Source organism: Leptopilina heterotoma, unplaced genomic scaffold (assembly GCF_015476425.1).
Source record: "Leptopilina heterotoma isolate Lh14 unplaced genomic scaffold, ASM1547642v1 Lhet_313, whole genome shotgun sequence".
Lineage (NCBI taxonomy): Eukaryota > Metazoa > Arthropoda > Insecta > Hymenoptera > Figitidae > Leptopilina > Leptopilina heterotoma.
This window is the reverse complement of record NW_025111014.1, coordinates 351,368-367,544: the sequence shown is the minus strand read 5'-3', so window position 1 is coordinate 367,544 and position 16,177 is coordinate 351,368. Positions and strand designations below refer to the sequence as shown.

The 16,177-nt window shown below is 24.0% G+C and overlaps 1 protein-coding gene across 2 annotated transcripts in view; it reads right to left on the bottom strand.

Moving 5' to 3' along the window:
- LOC122504751 (voltage-dependent calcium channel gamma-4 subunit-like) overlaps positions 1-14,724 on the bottom strand; it is a gene marked incomplete at its 3' end in the record, with an annotated part of 49,582 nt that extends 34,858 nt beyond the window's left edge. The window contains 1 exon segment of one of the 2 annotated variants that reach the window (XM_043615984.1): positions 14,615-14,724. 2 annotated transcript variants of the gene reach the window in all.
- Positions 14,725-16,177: the final 1,453 nt, after the last annotated feature.

The following is a 16,177-nucleotide window of genomic DNA, read 5'->3' as shown; positions in this document are numbered from 1 at the left end:
CAGTCCAAAACTAATTTTTGTTCTGACACTAATATGTTTATGTGTAAAAAGTAAATTGTCTGACCAAAACGAATTTTTACTACTGATATCAATATTTTTAAGTGTAAAAAGTGAATTGTCTGACCGTAACGTATTTTTACTACTAATTTCAATATTTTTAAGTGAAAAACGAAAATTGTCTGACCAAATCGAATTTTTACTACTGATACCAATATTGTTAAGTGTAAAAAATGAATTGTCTGATCGTAACGTATTTTTACTACTGATAATAAATTTTTCAGAACTTCTCACGCTTTTCTCTGACTGAAAAATATTTCTACTACTGATACCAATATTTTTAAGTGAAAAAGGTAAATTGTCTGACCAAAACGAATTTTCACTACTAATACCAATATTTTTAAATAAAAAGGTAAATTGTCTGACCAAATTCAATATTTACTACTGATACCAATATTTTTAAGTGTAAAAAGTAAATTGTCCGACGAAAACGAATTTTTACTATTGGTATAATGAATTATTTAGAATTATTTAACCTTCTTCTTGGCTAAAACATATATTTACTGCTCTGACCAATATTTTCAGGTGTTAAAAAAAATTTTTGTGATTAAATCCAATTTTCACTACTGATACCAATAATTTTAAGTCTAAAAAGTGAATTGTCTGACCAAATTGAATTTTTACTACTGATACTATTATCGTCTTGTTCAAATATTCTTAACTTATTAGTGAATTTAATTGGGTTTTTTTGATGATTAATATATTTTAATATAAATATAATATTAATAATACATTATTTATAATATATTCATATATATTTCAAATTATATTAATCATCAAAAACCCAATGAATAATTTTATTAAAAATTTAAAAAAATACCACCCTCACAAAAGAAATTGAAACAAGAAAAGAAAAATTGTTTTCTTTAAATTCTTTTTTCCACTATATATTTTCCTTCCACTGCGAATGTAACGGGCGAATTAGAAATGTAAATTTGACTTTGAAATGTTACCAGGAGGCGCGGTTATAATATTTAACCTCTTGGTACTATATATAGGAAATGTAGTTTACAGAGGATCATTAATCTTCGGAAAATGTAGAAACTCATTCTCTCCCCGGCTATAGTCAATATTATTCTCCTAATTCCCAAGGAAATAAATGGTTCAAAAAAAGAGCAAAATGAAAAAAAAATCGCAAAAACGGTGAAAAAGAAAAAAACTAAAAGAGAATAAATGAAAAAAATTTTCAATTAGTTTTCCAAGTCAGTTATTGGGAGCGAATTTTGTGATTTACAAGTTCAATAACGTCAGATTTTGGCGTGAATCGTGTAAAGTGGTAAAGAGATTAGGTATATATTATGTTATTGGCAACACGTGGGATTGACGTTTATTTTTTTTTCCCCTTTTGTATATTTACCAATGTTCCCGAAGGTTTGTGATATTCGTTCGGAAAATCGGACCCGTCAGTTTATTTTTTTGCCCTCAGTGGGGAAAACAAGGGCTTTGCACTTTCTCTCTCTCTTTCTACCTATCTTTGGCCTTTCGTCTAGCAGTGTGAAACTAATTTACGTGGCCCTACTGTAAGTTCGTGATTTATAGTTTCTCCGTTTCCTGCAGTTGATGAGGAAGCGGTCGCTTTTCCTTCTCCGACGTTCGCATCTTATCCTCACTCTATGGCCAGTGACCCAAGTTACCCTTCTCGACAGGACTGTTAAGAAAGAGAGAGAGAGAGAGAGAGAGAGAGAGAGAGAGAGAGAGAGAGAGAGAGAATAAATAAGTATCAAACTGTCACATGTTAGCAGAATGTTTCACAAAGTTTACTAAAGGTCGCTTGAGTGACGTCCCTCTAAAGTGTTGTTACAAAGAAGAAAAAAAAGACGATCCTTCAGATGATATCACCACTATACTCTATATACGTCTCTATAGTAGATATATATCTCTACTTTATATATTATCAAGCTGCACTGCATAAAAATCGATCATCTTGAAACTTTTCGCAATCACATTATTTTTGTTTTTTTCATATACAAACTCGATAAAACTTAAAACTTGAGAGGATTAAAAATGCTATCAATCAGTCTTGGCTCTGTTTGACGGGGGATAAAACGAATCTTATTTACAAATATTCTGCAAAATGTATTCTTTTTAAGAAATTCCCTTGGAAAAAATTCTTTTTTTTTTCTTACTATTTGCTTGAAAAAAAGTAATTTTTGGAAGTAGTAAGAGACCGATTTAGTCAGACAAAGGGTCTTAGCTAAGTTATTAGCTTTTATAATAATTTAATCAGTAGTAAAAGCAAGTCACAGTCAGGCAATATTTTATAATCTTGAAATTTTAATGTCAGTAGAAAAGTACATGTTCAGTGAGACAAAGTTTCTTTCGGACGTATTTTTTATTTTATTCTTTTATTTTTATTTATTAATTATTTATTAATTATTTATTTACTTATTTATTCACTTATTTATTCACTTATTTATTTACTTATTTGTTTACTCATTTTATTTACTTATTTATTTACTTATTACTTTCTTATTTATTTACTTATTTATTTAATTGTTATTTACTTATTTATTTATTTAAAATACATAAAGCGAGGACCCCGAGGTTTTATTAAATTTTATTTTATTTTTCTACTTTAAATTTTTATTTTATTCTTTTCTTTTTATTTATTTATTTATTTAAAGTACATACGGCAAAGCCCCTGAGGGTTAACTGAATTTTATTTTATTTTTCTACTTTACTTTCGTTATTTTCTTCCTTTATTCTCTTAATTTATTTCTCTATTTTATTTCGAATTTAATTTCTTATTTTGTTTTCTATTTTACTTTTACCTATTTATTTATTTATTTATTTATGTACATAATAAATGAACATAAAAAATTTAAAATACTCTTTCGTACAAAATGTACTAAAGATTTAATATTAAAGTAAAAGAAAAAATCCAGTTAGAGTTTTTAATTTAATTCTTAATTTTACTCTTTATTTTATTCTTAGTTTTACTTCTCATTTCATTTTTTAATTCTATTTTTCCAATTTTATTTTTAATTTTATACTTAATTCTATTTTTTTCAATTTTATTTTTAATTTTATATTTAATTCTATTTTTTCAATTTTATTTTCAATTCTATTTTTTCAATTTTATTTTTAATTTTATCCTTGGTCCTATTTTTTTAATTTTACTTTAAATTTTATTTTTAAATCTATTTTTCATTCTTTTTTTTTAATTTACTCTCCATTTTATTTTATACAGTTTACTCCATGTATTTGCCAACTTTTTTTATTTTATTGCGTCAGTAGTAAAAGACATTTTAGTGTCAGACAAAAACATTTTTAGTTTAAATCCTATCTTCAGTAGTAACACAGTTGTTTTAGTCAGACGAAATATTTTCTCACTTCTACAATTTTACAATCAGTATAGTAGCTCTTCAGCTGGCAAAAGTTTTTTTTTTATTTTTTTCAAAAATTATCCCAATCAGTAGTAGAAGATATTTTATTCAGATCAACTTTTTTATTTTAAAAAACTTGATTTTGTTTTCAATTTGAAATTATGTGAAATTATTTGTAATTATAAAATTAATAATTTAGTTTGACAATATTGTTTTTAATTAATATAAATTACTAAATAATACTGAAATGTCAATAATATAATAATATTATTAATATTTCAGTGATAAAAATATAAATATAAAATAAAAAGTTAGTATTTTCCAAAAAAAGTCATTTTCGATTTATTACAATCTCCCTAAATTTATTTATTTATTTATTCATAAAGGAATAAATAAATAAATATCTAGAGAGGGAGATAGAGAATAAATAAATTAATTAACACTGTGACAGTAAAACAGACTTTAACGATCTTGGATATATAAAATGAGATGAAGAGACTAGGGTTAAGCTGAAAAATATCTAGAGAATGAAAGGGAGACTAAAGAAAATAGGGTTGGGAAAAAATGTGACTGTGGAAAAATAGGATTTTACAAAGCAGACTGAAGAGTAAAAAGGATGAAGATAAAACGAGATTTATGCAATGTGCAAATTTTCTTGCTAAACTTTTAAATTTTATGCTTCTGTGTTTTACTTCAAAAATAAAAAAAGAAATTTCCCACTCAAAAAAAGAAGAAAAAAAAACATAAATCTTTAGAATTTTTCTCAAAATGCATGAATTTATAGAAGAAAAAAAGAATATTTCCAGAAACTCTACATATTAACGTTTTTTTTTACTCTTTTACAGTGAAACTGAAAGAGAATTTCAATTATTTTATTTAAAAGAAATAGAAAAGCTCTTTTTCTTTCATATTTTCTATTTTTGAAAAATAATTTTTATTATGATGTTAATAAAATTTGATATTTATTAATAGAATTTAATTCAAAAATTAATAACTAATAATTATGTTTATATACTTAATGCTGATTATACGTCCTAATTACGTATTAATTTAATTATTATTAATAAATTAATTAACAATTAATTTATTAATTATTCATTCATTTATAAATATTTCTCTTCATTACAAGCAACTCTTCATCACAAGCGATGAATGAAAAGAAAATAATATTCAAAGGGAATACAAAAATAAATTGACGAATAAAAAAAATCCAATAAATGGATGAGTAAAAATAAAAATATTCGATTAATTAATTTAAAACAAAGAAATCTCTCTAAAAATTTTATTAACCATATAATTTATTTTAGCAAAATTAATTTTTTTGAATCTTATTATAAGAACACTAAAAGAAAAATTACACAAAAGACAACGTAAAATAAGAATTAAAAACAAAAGAAGAATAAAACTTCCAGAAATGGGTATAATTAAATACTAAATAAAATTGAACTTTTATTAATACAATAAATATTTAATTATTCATAAATACTAATAAATATATCTCTTCATTTACTAATAAATGCGACAAATGAAAGAAGAATATTCATATTAAATGGGGATAAAGAAAATTATTGAAGAATAAAAATTAATCCAATATATAGATGAGTAAAAATAAAAAAAAAACAGAAATAAAAATAAAATGCAGGCGGAGACATGAAATAAAGAATATAAAAATAAATGCAAGAGAAAAATAGAGCAGAAATGTATATTAAAAAAAGGTATTTAAAAAAATTGTGTTTTGTTATAAGTAGCTGTCAAGAAGAGAATGTTTGAATTAACACTCGGAGTAGTTAAATATAAAAAATGTATATCATTTTAATAACTCTAATGCTTCGTCTAAATAAAATTGTATTTTCAGAATCTTTTTTAATATTTAATTGCTTTAATAAATTGATTCTTCTCATTAATACTGGAAATTATTTATGAAAAACGATAATCACATTTTTTTAAAACAAGATTTAAAATTGAAAAATACAAATTTAGCCTGACTAAAATCGTCTTCTACTACTGCTTTTAAAGTACTTTAGACTAGAAGTCTTCCTGTCTGATTTAAATTTTTTATACTACTGATTCTCAATTTCACAGGAGTTGGAAATTATTTACAGAAATCGAATTCTTTTTTTACTACTTTACACATTTGGAAATATAAATCTAGGCTGACTGGAACCGCCTTCTACAACTGATTTACAGAAATTTAAAGTAAAAAACCCCTTGTCTGACTTAAATGTTTTTATACTACTGATTTCAAATTTTTTAAACGCTAGACTTTATTTATCAAAAACGAGTTTTACTACTGATTTTAATATTTTAAAATTATGGATTCAGTCTGACTGGTACAATCTTCTACTACTGACACAAAAAAATGTATACTAAAACTTTTTTAGTTTCACTTAAATTTTTTTATAACTACTTTTACAAATTTTCCTGAATTTATTTATCAAAAACGACTTTTACTACAGTTTTGTTAAAATTTAAAAATATTGATACAAGATTTCAGTCTGACTGGAACTATATCTTCTACTACTGATTTAAAGAAGTTTAAATAAAAAAATATTCTGTATGAACTAAATTTTTTTATACTACTGATTCCAAATTTTCCACAAATTTTTGAAAATTTAATTTTACTGGAACCTTTTTCCTATTACTGATTCGAAGAATTTAAAAAAAAAAATTTTTTTTCTGCAATAAATTTTTCTTTACTTCTGATTTCAAATTTTCTAGAAAATATTTATCGAAGTCTACTTTTGCTATTAATTTTTAAAATTCAATAGTATAAATTCAGTCTGACTAGAATTGTCTTCTACTACTGATTCAAAAATTTCTAAAGAAAAGAAAATTTTCTCTGACTCAATAGTTTTTATTCTTTTTTTACTACTTGAAACATTTAAAAATATAAATGTAGGATTACTACTAGTGTCTTCTACTACTAATTCAAAAAAATTTTGTCTTATCTAAAAGTATTTATACTACTGATTCTAAATTTCCTCGAACTTACGGAAAATAATTTTTACTGCTTATGTTAAAAATGTTTCTAAAAAAATGCAACATTACTGAAACGATCTTATTCTACTGATTCCAAAAATATTGCAGTAGAAATATATTTGTCATACATTTTTTTATTGATAATGATTTAAAATTTTCAAAAATCATTTTTTCTACATTGATTTTAAAATTTTTTAAATAATTGATTTTGAATGATTTAAAATTTTCAAAAATCATTTTTTCTACATTGATTTTAAAATTTTTTAAATAATTGATTTTAAACGATTTAAGATTTAGTCTGACTGTGACAATCTGCTATCACTGATTGTAAGAATTTTAAAGTAGAAATCTCCTTGTTTGACATAAATTTTTCGTTACTACTGATATAAAAATAATAAAAGTTAACATTTTTTCTGTCCGACTTAAACAGCATTTTACTACTGGCCATAAAATTACAAACAGTTAAAACATTTTATCTGACATCTTCCTGCCTTTATTACTTAGTAATAAATTTTTACTTTAAATTGAAACTGTCTTTTATTCACTTTTAATTAAGTTTTCAAGAATTCAAAACGTTTTGTCTGACTAGAATCGCCTTTTTCTACTGATATCAAGATTTTATACAATCACTATCTTCCCAAAATTCACAAATTTCTTTGATTTAAAACAAAATTATAATTTTAAATTTTATTTGAAAGTTTTTTAAAAATTCAATTAATTTAAATCAAAATTAAAAAACAAATAAAAAAAAATAATTGTTATTATTATTATTATTATTATTATTATTATTATTATTATTATTTTTATTATTATTATTATTATTATTATTATTATTATTATTATTATTATTATTATTATCACTTATTTATATTAATTATATTTTTATTCCTTATTTATATTTATTATTCATTTTCTTTGGTATAAAAAGATTTTAAATATATTTTAAGCCACTGATAAAATATTTGACGAAAATTCGAAACATTTTTTTTTGTATTTTTTAATAAATGTATTAGAAATCAGAATTCAAAAATCATTGCAGAAAGGCCTTCATTTCCAAGTATTGATAAAAAGGAACAGAGTTCAATTCATTAGAGCTATTTGATATATGCAATTGCCAATTGAATTTGGATTCATGATCTTAAGGAGATGGGCAAAAAAGAAAGGGGGCGAGGAATAAATTTTATCTTTGAAAGCGAGCAATCGGCAAGAAGTGGAGGATCTCGCGTCACTCTTTAAAGTTTTTTTAAATTGAAATGTAGAGATTTTCTTTTTTTTTTTTTCTTTCTTTTTTCTTCTTTCGCACTTCGGGACTTTAGTGAATCGTTCGCAAACGGAAAGACGAAGTGTCACGAAGAACGATAGATGCATTTGCATAATTTATTCGTGCTTGACGCAAAGGGATGGTTTTCAAGTTACCCTGCTGGGAAGAGAGAATTTCGTTGAAATTTCGGCGCTCTCAGAACAATACCTTGCCCCATTATATTGCCCCTTTAAACTCGATTCACTTCTGTCGCGTATCAACGAATTATTCCCTCTAAAACGTCTCGCAAGAAACGTTAATTATTGCTTTTGTGAAGCAGACACACACATATGAGTTAAATTTATATCTATTATGTAAGTAATAATAATTTTAATTATGAAAATAATTATTAAAGAGTTTACTAATTTTTCATTGAATTTTAATTAAATTAGTGACTTTCGAATTAGTAAAATTTACTAATAAATAAATAAAAATTACTACTTATTAGTAAAATTTGAAATTTCCGATTTCAAAACCAAAAATTCAGTCACTAATTCAAATTAATAAACATTTTTCTTAATTCAAAATTACAAAGATTTTTCTTTAAAGTTCTTTGAATCAGTAGAAAAAGATTGTACCCGAAAGACAATTATAATTTTTGATGTTTAAAAATTAGTAGTAAAAGTCGTTTTCAGAAGTTCTACAAAATTTGTAATCAGTAGAATAAAATCTTTTAAGTCAGACAAAATTTTCCTTTCTTTAAAAATTTTTGAATCAGTAGTAGAAGACAATTCTAGACAGACTGAATTCATACTATTAAATTTTAAAAATTAATAGCAAAAGTAGACTTCGATAAATATTTTCTAGAAAATTTGAAATCAGAAGTAAAGAAAAATTTATTGCAGAAAAAAATATTTTTTTTTAAATTCTTCGAATCCGTAATAGGAAAAAGGTTCCAGTAAAATTAAATTTTCAAAAATTTGTGGAAAATTTGGAATCAATAGTATAAAAACATTTAGATCAGACAAAATGTTTTTTCTTTAAACTTCGTTAAATCAGAAGTAGAAGAAAGTTCCAGTCAGTCTAAAATCTTGTATCAATATTTTTAAATTTTAACAAAACTATAGTAAAAGTCGTTTTTGATAAATAAATTCAGAAAAGTTTGTAAAAGTAGTTATAAAAAAATTTAAGTGAAACTAAAAAAGTTTAAGTATACATTTTTTTGTGTCAGTAGTAGAAGATTGTACCAGTCAGACTGAATCCATAATTTTAAAATATTAAAATCAGTAGTAAAACTCGTTTTTGATAAATAAAGTCTAGCGTTTAAAAAATTTGAAATCAGTAGTATAAAAACATTTAAGTCAGACAAGGGGTTTTTTACTTTAAATTTCTGTAAATCAGTAGTAGAAGGCGGTTCCATTCAGCCTAGATTTATATTTTCAAATGTTTAAAGTAGTAAAAAAAGAAAATCGATTTCTATAAATAATTTTGAGCTCCTGGGAAATTGAGAATCAGTAGTATAAAAAATTTAAGTCAGACAGGAAGATTTCTAGTGTAAAGTACTTTAAATCAGTAGAAGAAGACGGTTTTAGTAAGACTGAATTTGTATTTTTGAATTTTAAAACTCGTTTTAAAAAAAGTGAAAATCGTTTTTTGTAAATAATTCCCAGTATTAGTGAGAAAACCCAATTTATTAAAACAATTAAATCTTACAAAGAATTCTGAAAATAAAATTTCAGTGAGACGAAGCATTTGACTTCTAAATTAGTAGTATAACAATTTTTTGGTCAGACAAAAATAATTTTACACTCTTCTTACAAAATTAGTCAATGCATGTTAGTCACAATCAGAAAAGAGTTTTATGATTTATTCGAAATTGGATCAAAGTTATTGTTTTCTTATTATGGTTTTCTATCTGAAAATTTTTGAATCAGTAGTAAAAATACTTTTCGGTCAACGAAAAAACAGTTTTATATTTCAAATAATTAATCTCCAAGGTGTCTTCTATTTACTTTATATTTATTTTTAGTAGAGTAAAAGACTACTTCGGTCAGACAACTTGTTAATATCTCTGTTTTTGTTCACTAAGTTCTTATTTACGACAAATAATGCTATCAGTAGTAAAAATAGAATTTAGTCAGACAACTGTATAGATTCTTCAAAAATTTACAGTTTTTTTAATCCTAAATAATATATAGTATTTTTTTTTGTTCTTAAAAATCTGCAATATTTTTTTCCCCTAAAAATCTACCTTATTTTTTTATTCTTAAATATCTGTCAAAAATTTTTATTCTTAAAAATCTGTAAAAATTTTTTTTATTCTTAAAAATTTACCAAATTTTTTTATTGTGAGAGTGTGAGAGTTAAATTCAAATTTTCACTAAAGTTGCTTTTTTAATAATAAAAAAATAACCTTCAGTCCTCTAAATAAACTTACACTGATGAATAAAGTTAAATTAGTGAATAAAAATACATTATAGGATTAAAGTTAAATTGGTAATTAAAATTGCCACTTCGTGAATAAAGCTTCATTGATATAAATAAAGTTCCGTCCCGGTGAATAAAGTCACATTTGAAATCAAAATTACCTATTGTTTTTGAATAATATATATTACTATCTATTATTTCATTTTGTTTATATGTTACTTTATATATAAATTTATTTATTTTATAAATATATAATATTATCTTTAATGTATAATAATATTGAATTTTACAAAACATTCGATAAAAATCTAATAATTAATTTTGGTTTATTCTCTGTTTAATATTATAATACGAAAATATAATAACAATCGCCAAAATAACAATATAAATTTTAACAAAATATTCTCATATTATAAAGAGTTGAATTTAATTGGATAATATGATTATTAAATGTTGATTATTCATTTTGTTTGATAGACACAGAGTGATGGTTCAGAAATTTCGATTCTGTGTAATGGAGTTGAACAATCAATGTTGGTACGGTAAATCAATGTCGATAAATTAACACATGGGCTGTCGTAAAAGAGGGGACAGTATTCCCCGAGAGGGACGGAGAAAAGCCAGAGAGAGAGAGAGAGAGAAATAGAGAGAGAGAACTGAAACAACAACAGATAATTATCTTGTTATTTAATAATTTAATAGAAAAGATGAGATTGTAAAATTTTCAGCGAGCACACTTACAAATGAACAGCGCAGTTTCCTAAGGTATTTGCTATCTCCATAAATTTGCTTTTATGATAAGATTTCCTCTTCCCAGAAGCTACAAAATATACTTCTTTTGAAACATTATTAACTTTATTTTAACCAAGAAACTTTATACAATCTTGTCTACTGTTTTCAATTTCTCCTGCTCTCTTCTTTTTTTCCCTAAAATTTCATATCATTATAACCAATTTGATTTGTTCTTTTTTTCATGGAAAATTAATTATCCTTACTTTTATATTACGTTTAATTCTGAACTTTATTAGTAATATTTTATGAATTTAATATTTTATAAATATTATAATTATAATAATGTAAAAATTATAAATAATAATTTATAATAATTTATTCTATTATTAAGTTTATTTTTTATTTTCTATTAACTTTTATATTGATTAATTGATATTAATTATATTAATAAATAAATTTATAAATTATATTAATTAATTAACTTATTATTTATACTAATTAATTAATTTATAAACTAGCATAACTACAATGAGCGTTAAAAAATTATTGAAATTAATTAACTAATTAAATTATTAGTTGCAAATTTCTTTTAGAAATTTAAGGAAAATTTATTAGTTTTTAAGAAATATAATTTTTCGAAAGTACAATTATATTGGAAAACAATTTCTAAAAATAATAAAATTAAATTATTTCAATAAAATTGATTTCAATGAAAGTTGACAAAATTTGTGTTTCAATTTTTAAAACGACACATTTCGATACACACTCTCCTCTTCAAACTTTCAAAAGAAAATAAATTTAACTTTCCATAAGTAAAAAAAAAAATTCCCCCTTTTTCAAAATTAGCGAAATATTCAATTCTTCTTGAAATGAAGTTAAACGCCGACGTTTCTTGATTTACTAACGAAATTATTCATTGATTTCATTCTTTTAAAGAGCAAGAAAGGAAATAAAAAAAAAGTAAAGTAAATTTAAATTGCACGATAATTAAGTTTTAAAAAAGTACCCCGAGAAAGAAATAAATAAATTTCTCATTACTGAGGAATAAAAAAAAAATATATATATATATACGAACATAACTGTATGCTTAGTTATAGACGAAAAATTTTATAATCGAGAATTTTTTTCCCTAACTTTTTTTTCTTCTTTTTTTCATTTTTTTCCCCACTTTTTTTTTGCAAAAGAAAATGCTGAAAATTGCAAGTAACTGAATCCAATTTTTCCGACCAAATTATCCGTGAAAAGCATAGTCGATGAAAGGGATTCAACTTACAGGCTTCTCTTTTACATTTCGACTTTATTTGCCTTCTCGTCGACTCTGCGCAAAGCTTAATTTACTGATTATATCGCAATATCTAGCGGAAGAAATGTTTAAAGTAGAATCAAAATGCAGAGCAAAAAAAAGGGGAATTTATATTCAATTTAGTTACCTTTTTTTTGCCGATACACTTGATCGCGGAATTTTTTTTTCTCCCGAGTTAATTCATCTGTATATTGCAAAAAAAAAAGATTGTGTCTGCAGAGAAACAAGTTTAATCGAGATTATTTTGATGATAATTTTTAATAAGTCGCAATGTGAATAATGTTTAACTAAATCAAACATATTTTATTTGATATTCTCAGAAAAACTGTGTAAGACGGTTTTTTTTTGGAAATTTTACCCCCCCCCTCCCTTCGTAAAAAATTTAACTCCCCCCTTAAAGCTATATGTTATTTATAGACGACCTCCAGTCAAATATAATTTATTTGAATTAAACATATTTTGTTTGAATCAAATATATTTTATTTGAATTAAACATATTTTGCTTGAATCAAATATATTTTATTTGAATTAAACATATTTTGCTTGAATCAAGTATATTTTATTTAAATTAAACATATTTTGCTTGAATCAAATATATTTTGTTTGAATCAAACAAATTTCAGTATTTGAGGCAAATACCATTGAACTGATTCAAATAAAAATTATTTGGTAAATAAATAATATAAATAAAAACCAATATATGAGAAATAATAAGTAATAATTAATAACTAACAAATAATAAATAATACAAAATTATCAAATTAATTAATAATACAAAATAAACAATAAAAAAAAATAATTTCTGGGGAAATTTTATGTAAATAAATAAATTAATTAACAAATAATTAATAATAAATGAAAAGCAGTAAATAATAAATAAGAATTTGTGGGGAAATTTTTTGTAAATAAATAAATAAATAAATTAATAATTCATAATATTTAATAAATATTAATTTTTTTTAATTAAAGTTATTTTATTTAAATAATTCATAATAAATATATAACAGTAAATAATAAATAATTTATAAATATTTGGAAAAGGGTGTCGTTTCATTTATTTACTTGTTTTATAAATAAATGAGAATAAATAAAATAATATGTAATAAATAATAATCAACACATAATAAATAGTAAATAATAAGTAATATTGGAATCGTGTGTAAATAAATAAATAAACAAATGATAAATAAATTAGCAAATAATAAATAGTAAATAAAAAAAGTAATGAATAGTAAACAATAAGTAAAAATGAACAAATAATAAATATTGAGGAACAAATCGTAAATAATAACTAATATGGAAATCTAATGTAAATAAATAAATTGGCAAATAATAAATGACAAGTAATAAATTATAGTTAAAGCACGAATTTTATGTAAATAAATAAATTAACAATTAATAGGTAATAAATAGTAATTAATAAATAATAACGATTATGATTTGCGGATTAATAACGATGATTTGCGGAAATTGTATTTAAATAAATAAATACATTAAAAATTCACAAATAATGATTAATAAAGAGTAAACAATAAATAATAATTAACAAGCAATAAATAATAAATACCAAATAATAAAAAATTCAATTTCAATTGACCGAATATTGAAAATTAATAAATTCTCAAATACATTAATAACAATAAATACAATAATAACTACTGAAATATAATTTAAATTTGATTGAACAATATATATACCTACACAAAAGTGACGAGAACGTAAAATCAATGTAAACACATAATTGAGTAAAGCATACAATTTACCTATATATCTATAGAAATATAATATTTTATTAAAACCATGTAATGAAATGAATCCGAATGAATGCAGTGAGAAACAATATTGCATTGAATGATTGATATGAAAAATTTAATTAACGATATGGCAGAAAACAATCATGTTGAAATATGGTTTCTTTTATCAAAAACCAAAAAGAAAGAAACTCGAAGGAATATTCTAGCAAAAAAATGTAAAAAAAAAAACCGAACCGAACCGAATGTATCTTTTTTTCTCTAATTTATTCCCATGCCAGTTACATTTTTTTTTGAGCTCCATTCTCCTCGGGAAATCTACATAACTACAAATTCTCCCCTTTCTCTCTGTCTCACACACCGAACGCGAATGTCGACACGTGCTTTGGCTAAGTTTATGACCACCTCTCTATCTCTCTCACTCTCGTCTCTTTCTCTCTTTGCATTGATCGCAAAACACGATATATTGTCTATTTTCCATCATCATAATTTTCCAATCGGATTTCATAAAATGAAATTCCAAAAGCTTACCTATTGTTCAGCTCATGATTCCTGGTTATTAACAAACAAGACAAAAATCCTAGGAACAAACTCTCGTTTTTAATGGAAGGAGAATTGTTATTAATTTTTCTGCGAAAAATCGAATTTTTTTCACCTTTTTTTTTGGAAAATTTTGAATTACAATTTTTTTTTTAGGCTTAACTCAATTAGTTAAGGCTAACTTAATTAGTTAATAATTATTCAGTCGCGGAGAAATAATTTTATATAAAAAAAGGAGGGAAAAATAAAATTTTCGTACCGAGGGAAGTTTATTATTATACTCTCTCTTTTTTTTTTGCCTCTCTCTATATTGGAGGATGGTTAAAAAAAAAGATTCTCTGATTACGAGACCTTCCCCCGTGAAGGTTGTAAATTCGACTGCCGGTCGACGCCCGACGCTCCAGCAGCACCAGCGTCGTGACGTACCCTTTCCTATACATCCCTTCTATGTTCCCCCCCCCACCTCCCAATGTTGAGGGGATAAAAGAGAGGGGGATGAGAGGTTCAATGTTGGGCAGAGAGAGAGAGAGAGAGAGAAAGAGAGCTTCAACTAAGCTCTCTCACACACTCTGCATCGTAGCATCATTTCCCCCTCCCCACCCCCCTTCACCTTCCTTCCTTCCACCCTTTTTCATCCTTGCCCTCTCTCACTCTCTTTTCCCTCTGTTTTCCTTTGACTCCTGTATCCTATGCGCGAGTAAATTTTCACGCACGCGCATTTCCTCATTGTGTCCTCTCTCTGACATTATATTTGCTCTCGTCGTAGATTTTGGATAATGCCCCTAAGGAAAAGTCCGCAATGTCCTTTAAGGAGTTACTGAAAAAAGATATGTGCTGTAAAACGATGGTGAGAGAGAAAGAGAGAGAGAGATGTTTTTATTTCAATTCTCCTTTTTTTTTTTTTTTTTTTGATGTTGCAAACAAGAGATGCTTGACAATAAACAGTTAACGAAATAAAAAAGAAAATTGACAAAGAATGCTGTAATATTTATGTACTTCTTTTTATATTATGGACGAAAAAGAAAAAAAAGACAAAGAGTGTTGTAATATTTATGTACTTTTTTATATTATTATGGGCAAGAAAAAAGAATCGTCAAAGAATGTTATTGTAATATTTATGTACTTTTTCTTAACCTTATGCAGGGCTCGAACCAGTGAAAGTATTTTTGAAAATACGGACTTTACGGATCGAAAATGAAAAATTATGGACCATTCAATTCAAATACTATTTTCAAGAATAATTAACTAAAATTCTTCTTTAAATCAATTATTTTTAATAATTTTCGAAAAAGTTCTTTGACAATTTTCAAATCCATTATTTGTTTACAATATTCAATTTTACGGAATTTCAATTATTTCGTAAATTCTTCAATTAAATATCAAGGTGTCTAATATTTTCGTTTAATAAAATTCCCGGCATTGTCCTAATTTTTCCCGGTTTTTTTTCTCATCAATTTTAAATTTATTTGATTTCGAACATAAATAAATCTAAAAATAACTTCAAAAAATTTTTATTAGAGTTTTTATGAATAATTTAATTTTTTTGACGAGATTCTTTAAATTTTTTGAAAATAATATTTTTTTTAATAATTTTAATTAAAAATTTGAAAAATGATTAAATTAAACAAAGAATTTTTTTAATTTTTTAAAATAATCTTGTCTGTTCATATAATTATAATTGAAAATTTAATTAATTCAACTTTATTAAAATGTATTGATACTAATTGAATTTCTGCAAAGAATTTTACTATTTATAAAATTAATTGAATCCTTCAATAGAATGTTATTATTTATGAAAATAATTAAATGTTTGCATAGAATT